Source organism: Stegodyphus dumicola, chromosome 8, assembly GCF_044657685.1.
Source record: "Stegodyphus dumicola isolate Sdum_Otavi_A_Nest chromosome 8, ASM4465768v1".
In the NCBI taxonomy this organism is placed as follows: Eukaryota; Metazoa; Arthropoda; class Arachnida; order Araneae; family Eresidae; genus Stegodyphus; species Stegodyphus dumicola.
The window spans coordinates 143,250,434-143,267,066 of NC_140775.1; the positions used below are offsets into that span (position 1 = coordinate 143,250,434).

General features: G+C 32.2%; 1 protein-coding gene across 6 annotated transcripts in view; it reads left to right on the forward strand.

Annotated features, from left to right (window-relative positions):
- The window catches only part of Ndae1 (Na[+]-driven anion exchanger 1), a 294,988-nt gene that overhangs the window by 141,278 nt on the left and 137,077 nt on the right, over positions 1-16,633 (forward strand). The window contains exon 1 of one of the 6 annotated variants that reach the window (XM_085822521.1): positions 2,798-3,161. The exons of the other annotated variants lie outside the window; for them this stretch is intronic. The gene's annotated coding sequence lies outside the window, so the exon portion shown is untranslated. Of the gene's footprint in view, positions 1-2,797; positions 3,162-16,633 lie in introns of those variants that run through there. 6 annotated transcript variants of the gene reach the window in all.

Sequence of the window (16,633 nt, forward strand, 5' to 3'; positions counted from 1 at the left end):
GTTCTTTCTTTCAGTTCGCTGCAGAATTTTAAATATGCTCGAGAAAGATTATATTACATCGTCTAACCTGTTGCACCAGTCATTCCTTTCATATTTAGCTGTTAAATTTTTAAGTTATATTTTTAGTGAAAAAATTATCTAACTTGCCTTACGTTTATGTTTAAAATGGAAATGTAAATCAAAGCCTACGTTTATAAATCATTCATTTCAGGTGTGAAAGTCTTGACCTGTTTGTTGAAACAGAATTTTATTTTGGTGTCGTTTAAATATGCATTTTATTTCATTCATGCCAAGCATTCATTCACTGCCAAGCATTCATTCACATTTCATTCACTGATTACACTGGTTTTCATGAATAGTTCTCTTCCAAAACAATTTTAAACTAATATATTTTTCCATATAGATGAGCCCACCAGCGGCCGAGCGGTAAAGACGCTGAACACTGGTAGTTCGGTCTGAGGTTCGAATCCCGCGAACGGGCTGGCTGCATGGGCGTTTTCGTGGTTTTCCCCATGTGTAACGTGTATACAAGCCAGTTTCCCTTAGAAAGTCCTCCACGAAAGGCATCCCTCCCTTTAGGCAGATAGCCCTCGTGTGCTTTGCCATAATTAAATACACCACACCACACCACTCCATATAGATGATTAAATGGCACTTCCTTGTTAAAGCATTTATTTCAAAGCGTATGTAGTCGCCAAAAATTAGCAAACATAATTCCCTGATTTGTAAGTGCAAATTTCAAATGTCGTCAATGCTGTAGCGATTTTAACAAGAAGTAACGATTGGAATTATCAATGTCTTTCTGGAGAAATATTGAAAACTGACATGTTTATGGCACTGTATATGCCGTAAAGGCTTAAATCGGCAAGTATGTTTTTATTTGTGAGATGACATTCGAATTATCGAAACCTACGAATGTTCAAAAGAATTCCCAAACTCTAATCGTTGTGCCATTTTCGTCATATATATTTGTTGAATCCTAACTTAAAATCGGTTAAATATTTCAACTCAGATCTTTGGGAAAACATTTAATAGAGGCATTCATTAAAATAAAAAAACGATTCGCCGGGATCAAACTACCAATGTTCAAGCGACTTTACCTCCTAGCCATTGATGGGCTGCTGTCTAAGGGAAACTGCCTCATATTCATGTTCCAAAAGGGAAATATTACGAAAATATCCATGCATCCAGGCCGTTCTTTTTTATGATTGTTAGTATTACTATTGCTTTTATAATCATCATGCATAATAACCTAAGAGGAGTGAAAATTGCGCCTATATAGTTTATTAAAACTGTGAAAGTTCTAACAAAATAATTTATGAGGTACTAGATTTAACTTGACGCAGATTTAAAAAACTATGTTAACTAGATATTTTATGATAAAGCTTCTAATTTTCCACCATATACCGTTATATATTTTAAACAGGTCTTAATTCTTCCTGTTTTGGCATGGTTTTCTAAACTTAATGCACTTATAAAATCTTACATCTGTAATGGTAAAAAAAAAGTATCTGTATTTCATCATCCCTCATTTACATCACACAGAATTAGCCGAGATTAAGACCCCCGAATTTTGGTAGTTTTAGTAAGAGATCAACGCAAAAAACATTCTGTGGTTAAATATTTATATGAAGAGTTTTATCCAATTGAAGATCTACGATATAAAGCAGTAGATACGTAGATGTAACACAGTTAAGTTCAGGGATAAAATTATTTTTTATGGTTAATATATTTAGAAATGAAATTTATCATATATTTAGAAAGTGTGAAAGATACTGGATTTTAGTGACTTTCATAGGCACATTTTTAAGTATTTTTCTGCATTTCTCTTTAAACATAAATAGGTAAATGTCGCTGTATTGGCATGGTGGTAGGGAAGCCGGCTGCGATAACTTTGGATCCATGTTTCGATCCCGAAGAAGGTGTGGAAGCTTGTAAGCGTCTAGTTTCTTTCCAGCATGAGCGCACTCAAAATACTGTGGCGCCAAAAGTCCTCTTAAGCGGTTGGTGGTAAGAAAAGAGGCGGGAGAGATCCGCAGTTTCGTTCGCCTCGTGTTTCTGCGTCAGAACGGGACGAAGCTTTCCCTTTCACGCAGGTGTAATTCAGTTTCTCTTCTATAGAGCACCGTGATTATCTTTCTCAGTGAAGTTCAGCGATGGATTCAGCCATTCTCGACTAATGCTAATCAGCAAAGTGTCCGACCTTTTTTATGGGGGGAGGGGAATAAATAAATTTAGTATTGAATATTTTTTCAGTTCTTGGTTTCCCCCCTCCAACTCGTATGGTTACAGAAATTAAAAATTATCCTTTTCATTGCAGCGCGATTAATCAAAAAGCATTATTTTTTATAATATATATATATATATATAAATTACATTTTCCATGTATTTTTGTATGGAGTTTTAATGTAACAGCTTAAACAACTCTGATAAAAATATGGGAAACTTTTAGTTTCATTACAGCGCATAACCTTTCTGGAAACTCCCAACATCAAGATTTGCGGGTACCACTCCTTCATGCCTGAGCGGGTATGTGCGAGAAATTACCCTAGCGCTTTTGTTTTAACGGTGAACGCGACATCCTTTCTAGCTGTGAGATGTTTTGAATATCTGGGACAATTTCGTTTATCTGTGTCAGTGGGGCAGGGCAATAACGACCAGCTTCATTTTTTAATACAGGAATATGTTTTCTGTAGAAAAGGCAACTTTATCTTAGAACTTCCATCTATCGCTTCAAGTCCCCTTCGGACACCACACGGGCGTGCGGGATGAATATATTTAAACCCTTCGGACATCATACGATTCGTATGTCCAATGGCTTTTAAAAGTGAGCTTGATTGTCATTTAATTGGAATAGCTAATCCACGAAAGCTGTTGTGGTGATAGAAAGTGTGCCATCGACAGAATGTGCATGTAGTTTAGAAAAATGGAAAGTTAAATTATTTGATAATAGAGGTGGTTGTGCCGTAAATGCCAGTAATTTATGTAATCGTTGTGATCATGTATGGTAAAAGAATTAAACCAGCGGTTAACAAATTTTAAAGCTTTGGTTTTTATATAGACCGAAAAGTGATAATGGGAGAAGAAGGTAAATGAAAAGTGGTTTAATAACTTATTTCTTCTGTTAAAAAGTGAAAGTGACCCTAAAATGGATTTTTGAAGTAAGTATTTTATTATTATTTGTTTTAGATTTAAATACCCTAAGGATAAAAATTGCAAATTTTGTTTCGAAAAAATCTAATAATTTAGTTAGGTCTTGTTGAACATATTGAACTCTTCCTTTTTCAGAGTTTTTATATTTCTTTGAGAACAGATGGCTATTAATGTAAATGTTAAGTGGGATACTGATAAATGCAGTATAATCTGAATTTACTGCTCTCAAATGTAAATGAATGAAAGAAAGCAGTTATCTTTTTATTCCATTCTTATAATGTGCTAATAGCGCCATCTATCGGTGAAAATGTGAATTTATTCCAAAAATATTCGCCTTACTATGCAAACCTCATTCTGATCCGTCAGTTTATTGATATTATTACTATTATTTTTTTTTTTAAATCCGAAAAGGCGTCAGCCCAAATGGGCTGTTAGTCACTAAACGGGATTTTGCATTGTCCGTTATGAACGGTTGTATCACTTTTGAAATTGTTGCAACTAAATATTATCGCCCTGTGTACTTTTTAAAGAAATCAATTAATGAAGAATCTGCACGTGTGTATGCTTGTTTCTCGCATTGTAAATAAACGGCGGTACCTCGAGCCCCCAAATTCTGAATAACCTAGACCTCCACCCGAACGTAGTATTCTGAATTTCGAATTTTATATTTCAAATTTTGCAAAACTTTACTGAATTTTTTATTAATAAACTGAATGATTTGAAAGCGAGCGTAGGAAGCGCTGTACGAATAAAAAAGTTTTATCTCTAGCTTACGAGACTCTGTCAGAAATTCTAAAGGTATGCTGTTCTTAAATTATTTTGTTATATTGCTATATTGAACTGAGTTTTAGTGGCGTAAGTGCAAAAGAACATGCTATTTAATTTATAAATTTAACATACAAAACGTTAATAATAAAAAGACAAGGGGGGAAATAGAAAAGTGTATGCTAACAAACTCTAATCTCTGAATCGGGAATTCTAAATATATACTGCTATGCTGCTTTTAAAATTTTTGTAATTTTGCTCTTGAATTGTATATGGCATAAGTGCGAAGAAAATTATACTTAATAATAAAGCTAAAAGGTTAGCAGGAGTGAGTGCAATAGCAAGCGGATAGACTGCGAGCTCAGCGAGAGCGTAAAATAACCTTAACAAACTCCTTTAGGCGGCCGGTAAAATGTGAACTATTTTTTATTTTCTCCCCCTAATTATTATTCAAATTAAATTTTGAGCTAAATTTACTTTTCTTACAAAGTGCTCAGACTTTTTCACATTTAGGAGCCTTGTTTCGAAAATAGCATTACACTACTGTATCTGCAATCTTTTCATAACAAAGAAACTCTAGAAATGTCTTTATGTAACATTCCTTTCGATGATTATATAAGTCGGTGATTGCGTAAGGCTCTATGCGAGGAAAGGCTGTATGTGTATCTCATAAAACCGTTGACCGATGTCCTTATGGATTCTTTCTGAAATTTTTGGACACTTTATGTTACCATGGTCATATCATTCGTTCGCCCGGGAAGTGTTACTACTACGTGAAAATTAGATATTTTCCCCACGCCTCGCGCATAACTAGATTCCAGAATGTTGCCATTTGAAAGATCCTAAAATCATACATCTATCTTTTGAGTTTAATATTTTTTAAAACTGCTTAAAAAACTGAGCGAGTTAAAAATACTAGATGTCCACCTCATATTTTTGTATTTCGGTAGATAAGATAAGGAATATTCTTTGTAGAAAAGGTAATGTACATTTCTTTCTTGGATAAGTTAACGGGCATCCCTCGATAGATAAGGTAATGAATATCTTTTTCTAGTGATAAGAACATAATGACCGCCATCTGTTTCTCGTGTCTTTAATTTGCTTCTATCAAAGTTTTAGTTATGATAGGAAAAGCGGTCAAAGTGGACGTTATTTGTTACTCAAAAAAGCAGTCAACTTTATAATTTTAAACGATAACCTCTTTTCTACCGTTTTCAGCATAGAATTAATTTTATGCATTGTTTTTGTAGACCTGTTCTTTAAATCTGTGATGTTTGTTGTAAGAATGATGAACTAAATCTTCTATCATAAAGTAGCGTGTTAAAAAATATACTCTTCCTCCCCCTAAAAAAATAGTTATAGGATAACCGAGATGAAATTTCATTCCTTTTGCATTTTGGTTATACTTCTATTAACTTGATTTAAACCGATAGAGCTAAAGTATATGATAATTGTTGTTTCTATCTGCTTACGGCGCGGGATACATTTTTGGAAGATTTTCTATGGGATGCGGTTCGTATTTACAATTGTAGATAGGAAATATAAATCAACTTTTATTTAGTACGAGATAGAAAGTATTTCCATATATTCAAGCATTATGTGCATAATTATATTATTAAGTCTTAATAATAAACTTTACCAAAGGTATCTTCGTTAATAAAAGTGAGTGATCAGTTTATTAAAAAAATAAAATACGATGAATTGTTTCTAAGAAAACCACGTTTTCAGTTGATTTTATTCTTCTGTGAAAGGTAGTTGCGACAGATATGTGATGTTCAGTATTTGTTTATTTATATTCTAACAAATAACTGGTCACTTTCAGATGTAGTCGTTTCGGAAAGGTGGTTGCCTTGAGAAGATTCTTTACACCTTTTTGCTTCGCATGTTAAAAATTGATTTCTTTGCCACAGCTATGTTCTAGGTGTAAACTATGTGGTTAAATGTTATCTGGCTGGTTAATAACTGGTCACTTTCAGATGCAGTCGTTTTGGAGAGGTGGTTTCTATGAGAAGATTCTTTATATTTTTGCTTCGTACGTTCAAAATTGTGGTATTTCTTTGCCACAGTTATGTTCTATGTGTAAACTATGCGGCTCATTGTTATCTGGCTTGTCATCCAACTGATTCCGATTTTATTTATTTAATGAAAACAAAGTTAAAAAAGATTTTCCCGCATAAATATCGAAGAGAAGAAATTATTTGACTTTATTAGATTTATATATGCAGTGAACCCTTTCTTCTCGTGTAGATAGATGATCATCGCTGAAAATATTCAATATTTCTGAGAATATAAAGAAACGCGGTTATTTTTTAAACATATACCACTTTGATTAACCACTTTCACAGAAGTCTGGGATCGGCTGGAACCAAAAGTGGTAGTTTTAGAGAGTTAATAGTATATGTGATAATGCCAAGGATTTGATTTAATTTATTCCGCTTTACGTGAGAGAGATATCAAACAACTGGCTTTAATGAATGATTACTTTATTAGTTCAATGTTTCGCGATTTAATTAAGTAATAAATCACATAGTACTTTGAAAAATCACTTAGTGACCTCTGAAAGAAAACTTTCGAACCCCAGGTATCCGCGGAATGCATTTAAGTTTAGTTTTATATAGTTACAGGTTTTTAAAGTTAGTTTCGTAAAGTTAAGTTTTATAAAATGTGATCGTATATGTCTCAGAGTAACTTGTGACGTATACGATCACATTTTTATACCCTACTTTTAACAACCCATCTTTTGCCAACCTACCTATCGTTGATACTAAAAATTGAGGTATTTTTTTCATCATTTATTGCCAATAGAACTGTTGTCGACAAACTCAGTTTCAGTATTTTTCTTTTTGTCGAACATTATAAAATTAAAAAATTATTTTCCGAGAGGCAACAAGTATGTCAGATTCACAGCTGATTACGTCTCTGGCGTACTTCAAAAATACGGATGTTCTTGGCAATTAAATCTCATTAGTATTACTTTTCCAATTTCTCATGTAATATCGATATCTTTTCTTCCGAGTCTACTGTATTTTTATTAGAATGTATCCTGTAAAGTGAGGTAATTTGCATGTAGCTCCAAACAAAAACAGATTCCACGTTTAAAAAAAGTCATTTATACAAGACATGTTCTCCCTAAGAAGAAAGTGTTCTACTGACCCGAATCTTGAATATTAAGCATTCTAGGGAAGGTTTCTCTTCACTTAACACTATTTCAACATAAGCTGTTATATAACTTGCATGATTAATTGATGTTTACTGTATAAGTTGTATGACTTTGTTTAAACAAATCTTAAATGTTTTAAAGGAAATTGCTATCCTGTTTGTTGCAAAACTTAGCTAATTGGCAAATTCGACATTTGTAATGTATACAACAAAAATCTTTTAACCGCCATTCCAGAAAATTATTAAAAAATTTATTTATGTGTGTTTTTATTCAGAAATATAACGGCTGTAATCTTACTATTTGAATATTAAATTGCTAAATTTAAATGCTAAAAATTTATAGAGATGGAATGAATTAAAAATTTTCTCGAATTTGCATCTTAAAAGATCTTGAATCCTTTGAAATCTTTCTAATTCTGTGTATAAAAAGTATGGGAAAAATTTAATATTAAAAGTCTTTAATTAAAACAAAGTCTTTATTTAATATAAAAAATAAATTTATGAATTTTTTAACTTACATGTATAATAAAGTACATAAATAAAACGCTTGTTTAATAAGTAAGACGCTTGAATCTTAACTTTCATTTCCTCAATAGAATTGAATAAAAAAAGAAAAGAAAGGGAATTTTAGTAACAAAATTGGAGAACTATTTCAAAGTGATACTAGTAATGCAGATTCGCCGAAATTGTAATAACCTTGTTATTTCTAAATTAGTGTTTCAATAAAACTAATATGTCTTAAGTTTTTAGTTAAAAGGTTTAACGACTTCTTAGGTTAGAATTCGAGAGATTCAGATGATGAAAACAGTTCAGAATATTTCGAGTTTCGCAAGATTTGTGGATTTCAAAGAGTTCTTATCCCTGTTAAAATTGAAGAAACTTGTTTCATTAAGTTGTTAATGATTATTGGGACCTTGAATTTACGTTACTTATAAATTGCTTGAGGTGAAGGAAGCTTGGTATATCATTAATCGCGCTGTATTAAGTTGTTCAGTAATAAAAAAAGATAGAATGAGGAAACTAAATAGGGAGAAAACGGTTTCCTTTTTGGAAGCACCCTTAACCTTAAATAACAACATTCATTTTCTTTTTAAAGGTCACTGGAACGACATAGAATGAGATCATTACTTTTAACGTCCAATCACTTTCTCCTGTCTATCCTTGAAGCTATCAGATAATTGGCTCACGATTGTGAGAGCATACGTTTTGGTGTAATCAATTTACTGCTTGACATTGCCTGTGCCATTGACACTCATTTTAATATTCATCAGAAAGTGTGTTACACATGCTTCTTTTTGTAAGCAGCATCAGCTAATTTGCCTTGAAAATTAACAGCAAATTTTATGTAATCTTGTAACTAAAACGCTTGCTTAATAAGATTTTTGGATCTTTTTTTCGATCTTGCACACGTTTTTTCGGTTTAGTACCTCCCTACCCTGAAATCATGACTTGTATCTTATTGTAATAAGCCCAGAAGGGCTGTTAGTCTCGAAAAGACATTTTGCGTCGAATTACTTTTCAAATTGTTGCCACCAAATATTATCGCTCTGTATTATATTTAAAGAAATTAAATAATGAAGATTCTACATGAATGTATGTAAGTTTCTCGCATTGTGAAAAAAACAACGGTACCTAGATTGTGAAAAAAAACAACGGTATCAAATTTTGAATAACAGTCCTTCACCCGAACGTGGGCATCTGGAAGCCCGAATTTTGAATTTGTTTCATTGTCTGTTTCATATTTTGTAAAAATTTAACGAATTTTTTATTAAAAACTCAACAATTTCAAAGCAAGCAGTGCAACGCTGTGGAGAATAAAACATTTTTATCTCCAGCGTCCATTATTTATTCATTATATTTATATATAATTACACTCAGTCAATTTTACTCTCAGTCAATTAGATTCTGAAAGAGTTAAATTAAGTATTAAATGCATAGGCATTTTCTCTGAACGCTTATATTTAGTCGAGGATGCATATATTCTCATGTGCCGAATAACTTGTGTCTGACATTATCATTTGCTTCTGGAAATAACATTGAATTTTTCTCTTGAAATGGGCTCCAAACGAGAGAGCATAACCAAAGTCTGCAGATCATTCTTTAACTAGAACGATTATCCGATGATTATCTTATTTTATTTGAGAATGGTGTATAATAATAAAGAATGCCTGTATAGGTACATGCATTATTGTTTTTAAGACTGTTCATATGGTAAGATTTTTTTTTTTTTGAAGACTGTTCATATGATAAGTGAGTTTTTTCTCCCCTTCCCATTGGTGTACACTTAGCCTACTTAGACTTGGCCACTACTAAGGCCGGAAGTGGAGGCCGCTTTATTGTGGGAGCACCTGATAGTTGGCCCACTGTTACCTCCTATAAAACGATGGACAATTAAGCCATGCCTTCTCCAGGATTCAAACCCGGGCCCTTCGATATCACAAGAGGCTTCCCTATCCACTATACCAGTCTAGGTGGCGTAAAAGTCAAACTGTATTCTTTTTCACTACTCGTAGTCCAAATCCAGGGACATCTTGAATACTTAAATACTACTATAATCCGATATTTATACTTCGTTTCAACATTTTGATTTGCTCAAATACAGCAAATCAAAACTGTATTTGAGTACGTTAAAACGAGGTGTAAGTATCGGATTTAGTATTTAAGTACTCAAGATGTGACTGGATTTGGACTGCGAATAATAAGGTATGGTTAAAAAGGGATGTGGTTGTAATGAAACAAAGCTTAGCTATCTCTTCTGAGTCAAATTACGGAAAAAAGTAATCTCAGTATTTCAAAAGATATGATGAAACGAAAAGCGATATGCTGAGCTGCTGTCAGTTTAATTCAATCATTCGTCGGAAATGAGGAATTAATAAGTGACCGCGAACCATTCTAAACCAATTTTGTTGTTGTAGCTTCTTTTGATTGTTAAATCTCTCAATCCGTCGGCATCAGCTGCTGACACGTGAATAGCACGTTCTGGCTATCAGCCAAAATCAGACTTGGCTACCCTGTAGGTAGCGGAAAAAGCATACAACGCAGACTACTCTGCAGACTGCTCTTGGATTTGCCGAAGTTAGCATTTCTTCTAAAGCTTTAAAGATTTAAATTTTGGCACCAAAACCGCATTTACTGCTGTAATGTGATGTTCATGTAATGAATATTATAGTGGCTGCTAGTAAAGGATGTTTGCGTAATTTATTTTAAGTACATATCCTGAAATATCTGCTTGAACTTTTCCAAGCATCATCTTGGTAGCCATATGGCAATCATCTAAATTGATGGCCATTAAGAATACTGAAAATTTTGAAATGAAAATGTGTCAAAGAAAGAAAATATGCTCATTTGTATGCATTTTAATTGGCTTAGTTACAAGAATACGTATTTTTGGTTGGTCTTCCATTTTGCTTCGTATCATTGGTCGAATGGGCATAAAATAAAAATCAAATAAACAACTGTAAAAGAAAATCATTTCTTAAAACCTGATGTGTCTGCAAAATAGGACTTTTTAACTTCAAAGTTTTTAAAAGCTACTCTTAATAGTTTATCTTCAACATTGCAACATATAAGAACTGTTTATGTACACGTACATAAACACCTTGTACTTGTTACATATGTTTTAATGTTGTGTATGTGCGTGAGAGAGAGAGAAAAAAAATTAATGATGACGTAAGTACGTGTTAGCAGCAATCATGACTAGTTTAACACTTTGTTTCTTAACGAAACAATACTTAACGCAGACATGCGCAGCTAAACTGGGACAAAAAATGCCTCCATTCTTTAGTAGTTCTTTACATAGGTATCTTTTGCATTTTTGTAACGTATGTGAACAAAGAGCAGCAGCAAGCTTGCAGAGAGAAGCAGTGAAGAAATTTGCAGATTCCAGTTAGCTTTGGTTACGAATAATTTTATAATTATATTAGGAATAATTTAGTTTTTATTTGAAATTAGCGCTGCTGCGTAGTTGAGGTTTTAGCTTGCAAATTTTATTATTATAGGTTGAAGCATTCATTATGTAAGTATCTGCGCCATTAGTGTTATATCATGTGACAAGGATTAATTTCAAACTGACGTTGTTCAGAGAGAGATATAATAAGCATGTTGCTCTTTTAAGATAAAAAGGGAGAATAAGTATATTAAATAAGATCCTTAAGGGATTACTGCAAATTAAGTTAGAAATATCGTTTTTAATATTTTTTATCTTGCATATGAAAACAGTTAATTTTCATTTTATTTACCTAGCAAATATTCGAAAAATTTCTCCCTAATTTGAGTTAATCATTATGAATATATTTTGTGCATTAAAAACATAAATAAGATTTAAAAAATAGTGGTGTTAATATATCTGTATAAATTAGGAGTCTAGACGTTGTCTGAGAGAGATGTTGACTAGGATAATAGAATTCCTTTCCATGAGCAATATATTTCAAAAGATAACATTTATAGAGAGTAGTTAATATCTGCTCTTAAAAACGCATTGAGTGGTAATAAAGTCCAGGGTTTTAAATCTATTTTATTAATTAAGGTCGTAAGAACTGTGTCTCGAAAAAGTATAATATCTGTATGAAGGAGATAAAAATAAAAAATTAAGATAATTACGATAGAGAACGTCTTATGTTTCTTTAAAGAAAATTACATATGGGAAACTTAATGGACTTTTCACGTACGTTGTCATGTGTCGCATAGAACGTCACCAAAATCCCAAAACAAAAACAGTGGGGTTGCTAAAGAAGAAGCTTGTACCAACCGTTAAGCATAAGTATGATCCTCCTCTGAAATTTAATTAAGGCCATCGTCTAAGAAACGAAATTGTGCAGAGAGTACAGATTCTTTCGGAGCAAGAAGTATGAAAAACCAACTGTGCGTTCGTCCGGATACAAATTAACAATCTTCCAGTTTCTAGCTGGATGTGCCTACATATCGAGAGCACACGTGCTACACATGCTATTTCTGTAATGCACATGCCAGATGCATATTGCGTAAATTCAAGGATGCCCACAACTCGCAGTCCTCAGGACAAATTTATTTGACCCGAGTTATATCACGGAAAATAAACGAAATTCTAGGTACACTGCGCGAAAAAAAAGGGGGGGAGACAGTTCTTTATATCCCGTTCTACTGGGCCGATTGATGAAATTCAAATTGCATTTTCCATGTCTCGAAAGCGCGACTTCGGATATATATTAGATTTATATACAGCTTTGTTCTAATGTAGGTAATCTGACACAAAATAGAAATTTTTCTGAAATAACATTTCCTTCCATATTTTGATTCTACGACTCAAATTATGCCTAAATATTATATTTTGTAAAATTGAGTGCGAAATTTACAAAGAAATTCAATTTAACTTGGCGCTTTTTTTTTCAGTTTGAACCAAGAATAATATGTAATTCACTTGGCGAACTTCTTAATATTGGAACCTATTTTCCTTTTCCTTCCATTGTGCAGGAGCGGAAAAGAAATCACATCATTCTTACTTTCAAATAATTTTAACAAGTGTGTAAACCACACATTTTTGTTATTATTGCTTTCGACAAATATGCCAAATTTCAGAACGCTCCAATATATAAATTCACGTATATCTTCGGAAATTTTGAATAAAATGCTCTAATTTTTTGCAGGTATGCTTAGAAATACATCTACTTTAAGATGATTGTAAAACTTTTATAGGTTATAGTTCAAAATGTTTTTCGAAAAATTTATAAAAACTATTTAAAAGTACAAATTTTAAAAATCATTAAAAATGGGTGAATTTTATTTGGACTGAACCAAATTTTCGAACTGTGTCAGAGAAGGAATCAAATAAGTTTCATAAAAAAAGATATATTAATAAATGCATACCACATTGAATTAACATTGAGGAGCTAAAATTTTGAGAGCTAATTTTTTAAAAACTACTCGGGCGATTTTTGCAAAACTTGAGAGTTTGGGATAATTTGAATCGTAGAATCGAAAAATGGAAAAACATTGGCATGTCATTTCAGAAAAAGTCTGATTTTATGTCAAAATACCTATATTTGAACAATGCTATATATAAATCTAATACATATTCTAAGTCGCGCTTTCGAGGTATGAAAAAATTTGAATTTCGTCGATCGGCCCAGTAGAACGGGAGATATAGAACTGCCCGCCCCCCCCCTTTTTTTTTTTTTTTTTGGGCCACAATTTTCACGTAACTATAATTTGGAAATCAGAATTGGCTGAATGAGTTAAGCGGTTGTGACTGCTTGTTTAAATATATTGAATATGCCTCTTTAAAACTGAAATCATGTGATAAATGATATTTTATTGGCAACATCTGAAATTAAATTAAAACTGTAGCAGTCTTGTATTAAGAGTAGCAGCTTAATTAATTTTGAACTTTGCTATGACAAAGTAAAGCAAATAGTAAAAATTGGCGGCAGCACTTATCTGACGACTTGAGAAGTAGATTTCCACATTTCAAATGGTGCTGATTGCATTTCTATGTTCTATATTTTTATCCATATTAATTACATTATATTTCCTACTCTAGTCACAGTTAACACGAAACTTACTTAAAATCATGTAGATGGATGCATAAAGTTGCAATTATGTACGCATTGTTGCTTCTCGAGGTAACAGCCGCTGCTTCCGGAATCTTAAAATCAAAGCAAGCTTTTTTCTCCCTTCCTTGTGTTTACAAATTTCTAATTATCCCTTGCACTTGCATTCGTGCATTTTCTAAAGGAATTTTTAACCTTTCTTTGTTGTGAATGACATAAACAGTATTTTGACATTGAATGCTTCTTAAAGACTTGGCGAGATTTTTATGATTATTTTTATACTTGACGCAGTTATTTGAAGTGTTTTGGGAAGAGATGCTTCTTCTCTTTACCCAACTTAAGTGTCAAATGCATCCAAGAATAGGATTCAAGACTACGTGGGCAGAAATATTTACTTCAAATACGTAATTTGGAGTGTCATTGTACTTCCAATATATGTTTCCTCCTTCGGTGTTCTTTGTGTCTTTCTTATAAAAAGGTTTTCATTTGCTGTGATGTCTGCAGTAAATTGTGCGTTCAAGGAGTATATGTTCATATACAGAGTGTAAGGTATTTCTCTCTCCTTTCCTCATGCCTTCATGGTGTAGTTTGAAGCAAACTCGACGCGTATTCGAGAGGTCCAGAGGATCGAGTTCTGATGAGGACATTTCATATTTTCCATGTTTCCTGCTTTTTTTTTACTAATGACAAATGTACTTAAACGTGTGTAATTTAACCACAAAAAATATTTGGCATACGTTATTTATTCGAAAATAACCGCATCCTTTTTGCAGTGTTTTTATTCTAAAATTTGGTAGTTTCTCATAAATAGATATTTTCATAATTGAAATTTCAGAATGAGTGGAAGGAGTTTAATTCTCGTACTGTACAGAATAATTACACTATTCAAATACGATATTAACCACATAAGTAAATACCATGTATGTAAATTACGTAACTATCATCAATTACAATAGCTGCGTCTAGCCGATTAGTTTCAGTTTAAATTTGCATATTCTGTATTGGTCACTGGTATGCCTAAAAACAAACAGATAACAAAATGTATCAATAACAAAATCCTGGACTACAATTTGCAGTGTTATTATTTCGAGGAATTTCTGACGAAAGGAAGGGGGAAAACTATGATTCTTTATTTTCCAGAATAACTGATACTTAATTATCTTGTATTCTGTGTCCTCCCATTTTCGAATAGATAAGGTAATAAATATATCGTTGTTAAAATTAAGAGCAGACATTTACGAACTGTGAGCTTATTCATCAGTTCCTTTAGCGTTTAATGGTATTTAATATATTACATTTTTGCTGTAATATTTATTGGATATATTATTGAAAGAAAATATGAAAATTTGTGTATTACATAGCTTTGCTGAGGTTTTTTTAGCAAATTTTGAAATTTAGGAGTGTTAGAGAAAACAATCAGAATGTTGGGGTTTTAATGTTTGAATTTGCAATTTAAAAATACTTTGCTTTTTTGTGTACTCTGCTAGTTGAGAACCCCTGATCTAGATGATGTAATTTTAGATCTTCAATACTCTAAATTATGTAATTTTAGATCTTGAATAGTCTAAATTAGCGGTTCTCAACCTTATGAGTAACTTGTTCCATCGAAACAAAAATTGAAAAACTTCAGCCAGATAACTCTACTGCATTTTACAATGATTATTTTTTCAGTTTCTCAATAAAAATACTAATATATATATATATTACCATTTGCACAAACTATTGGCTATTTATATTAAATATGCACATATAAAAATATTATAACAAAAATTGGTTACACTTCAGTTATCAAAATTTAAGTTTTAATACTTTAATTAAAAAATTTAGTGCGAAATTTGGTCCTGTTTTAGAGAGATCAATTTCTTTGTGTGATTTTATTCCACCTAGTTTTAACCATAAATTAGGATCCACTTTTAATTTTGTTCTGTATTTATTTTTCAGGTCTAACGTAGAAGAAAATCCTTATTCACACAAATAGGTTGTGCAAAAAGGCAATAAAAATTTTTATAGCTTTATTTGAAATGACTTTAAATTCTTTTTTTTGGGGGGGGTTAAGTCAAAACTTAACAATTGTGTTATTTTTGAAGTCTTTGGTTAGAGTTCGATCAGAGAAAATTTCTATCAATCGTCTTTTTTTCCCCACGACATAAAATTTCAGGTACATTTGAACAAAATCTATTTCTAGTCCAGTTTTCTTTTTGATAATCATCGGAAAAATACATGTTGAAATTATTTATTAATGAAAAACAATGATTTTTAATGTCGGGTGCTAATTCTTCTTTTATTTTCAAATATTTTCGGTTAGAAAACTTTCTAAAAGTGGTAAAAGAGTAAAATGTTATTATCCATTATTAGCTCGAATTTCTTTTATCATTGCATTTATTTATCTCTAATGGTAAACAAATCAACACTTTGTCCTTGTGATCTTAAATTTCATTCATTCAGCTTTCGAAAAAGATCAGCTAAATATGCTAAACATGCCAACCATAATTCATTAAATAAACCTTTTTGCAAATCAAATTTTGAATCACAGAAGAATATTTGAATTTCTGATTAAAAAGACGATTTCAAACTTTGCCTCTGGATAACCACCTTACTTCGGAATGTAACAGAAGCGGTTCATATTCACTACCCTCCTCTTGGCATAAAATCATAAATATTCTTGAATTTAAACATCGACTTTTAAGAAAATTAACTTTTTTCACAGCTTGATTCAAAACGATTTTAAAGCTTTCGGGGATTGTTTTGGATACTAAAGCTTCACGATGAAGGGATCGATGAGTAAATTTAGTTTCAGGTGTGACTTTCTTTATTGGAGAAATAACACTGGAATGTATTCCTGTTAAACCCCGAGCTCCGTCACTGCATACGGCAATGAATTTATTCCAAGGAGTATTCTCAGACATAAAATTGTCAATTACTTTGAAAATTTCATTTGCACTTCCTGAAGAGATTCACAAAATAAATATTCTTCGACAATTCGTTTATCTTCTTCGAAAGGTATGTAAACTGCTAATTGAAAAAAGTTCATT